This window comes from Pocillopora verrucosa, chromosome 6 (genome assembly GCF_036669915.1).
Source record: "Pocillopora verrucosa isolate sample1 chromosome 6, ASM3666991v2, whole genome shotgun sequence".
Classification (NCBI taxonomy): Eukaryota; Metazoa; Cnidaria; class Anthozoa; order Scleractinia; family Pocilloporidae; genus Pocillopora; species Pocillopora verrucosa.
Window position 1 is genome coordinate 8634565 of NC_089317.1, and position 2098 is coordinate 8636662.

A 2098-nucleotide genomic window follows, 5' to 3' on the forward strand; every position below is an offset into this window, starting at 1 on the left:
TGTTGTATTCAGCATTCGAAAAAGGGCTTCACAGTAAACGCAGCAATCGCTATTTTGAGTTAAATCATGAATTGATCACATTGATCTCGCCTACCCAAATTTTCATGGACTTCTACCGGTTTTTTCTCAATCTGAGTAATGTAATGATATGCGTTTATTTGCACTCCAGACAATCTGATTCCCTTTTTATTCACATGATGCGAAATCATCTACCCTCCGTTAACATTGTTTCATTTTTATACTTTTGCTCTCTTTCAGTGTTTTCATCAACCCTCGTTGTTCATCATAATTAATCATGAACGACAGCAATGCAACCTTAAAGTTACCTAAACAACACTCCGACGATGGACTCAAGACCTTGAGCAAACTTCTTCCAATTGCCATAGCAATATTTCTGGCTAATGGACTCGTGTTTGTCTTGTTTTACCGATGTAGTCGTCTTCGCACCTCTTGTAACTGTGTGCTTCTCGGCCTGGCAATTTGTGACTTCAGTGCTGGCGTTATCGCTATTCCATACTTCATTGTTTATAATTTTGGCATTTTGCCATTACAATTAAGTATTGGGGTACACATCTCGCATACATTACTAGCTGCATCAGGTGCTTATCACATACTCTTTATTACTGGGCTCAAGTACATGGCAACGGTCAGTCCACTGAAACACTATTTGGTGACTAAGAGCTTGGTTTTGAAAATTGTGCTCGGCGTTTGGATCACTTCGACTGCTTTTGCTATCATTCCTTTTGTTCTGTATGATGCTGAGGTATCTACGCGTTGGGACGTTACTTATACTGCAGTTTGCTTCGTTGCAGTTTCCCTTTTCCCGTACATATTTATGATTTATGCATACATGGCCATGTTCAGTGCAATTACTTAAAGGCAGCGACCACCTTTGATTCAGAATAAGAACTCACGGGAACAGAAGAAAAGCGAAAGTGACAGGAAGTGCATCTTGGTTTTCGCAGCCATGGCGATCATATTTGCCTGCTGTTGGTTCCTTTATTTTATCGTCATGCTATTATTCCAAATAGGATTAAAATATTTGCTTAGCGTCATTGAAGCTTTTGTGGTCATTCGATATATCACATCTTTGGCCAACCCTCTTCTCTACACTTTTTTCAAACGCGACTTCTGGTCCGCCTTTCAGAATCTGTTGCAAAACAAGGAAAACGTCCGTTCTTCTTCTCAAAAAGGTCAAACGGGGTCTCTTAATCTCACGAGCCGATTAAGATCCAGATCAAGCATCAACAACAGAAGGTTGACGATTCTCGAAGAAGAAGGACAAGAACCAAGAATGATTCGCGATAGGAACATGACCTTTAGTGACGAGACATTCCATACAAGTTGTGTTTAACTGCTTACAGGGAATGAAAGAAGAACGCAGACTTGGTACCTCATTTATAAGTCAAGGGTTACTGCTGAATCGCCATTAAGAGCAGTTGTGTGGTTGAACTTATGCATGACCTTCATGTATAATACACGTGCGAGACGGTTTGTTAGTCTCCATTTATACTCAAGAGTAGAGAGAGGCATTGTAAAAGGTTTTTCGCCCAGAAACACAGCACAAACGAATAAAAAAGCTGGACTGAGTCGTTTGAATATATTTAAGTTTATTAGGCCAATCACATTGAAGAGATGAAATTGTCGCGGTGAAAACAAGCTTCATCAATAGCAAGCACAAAATTTTCATCATTTATTTTGTGTAATATCATTATCAAGCGATTAATAATTCGATGAAGTATTGACGCTGCTATTGTGTCTTCAGATACCTATGGTGTTTGCTGATTCAAGTACCTTACGACGTGTGTCAAAATGAACGTGTTAAAATTAATCATGAGAATATTTGTAATTTATCGTTACCACGTATATAAAGTGTATGCTACGAATAATGGTTAAATTTTAAGCTCTATAGAGCCCTTTCGTTAAAAAATCGTTAAAACAAAACCAAAGCCGTTCCGGATTACCCTCGATGGTCAATTAAAACTTTTTAAGAAACACTCTCCTCTTATATAGGGCTCTTCAAAGCGAGGTCGCGTTCAAATTTGCTGCTTTATTGATTATCGCCATTAAGAGAAGTTGTGTGGTTGAACTTATACAT

The 2098-nt window shown here is 38.7% G+C and overlaps 1 pseudogene; it reads left to right on the top strand.

Annotated features, from left to right (window-relative positions):
* The first annotated feature begins 295 nt into the window (after nt 1–295).
* LOC131799863 (somatostatin receptor type 1-like) lies at nt 296–1354 on the top strand (annotated as a pseudogene).
* Nucleotides 1355–2098: the final 744 nt, after the last annotated feature.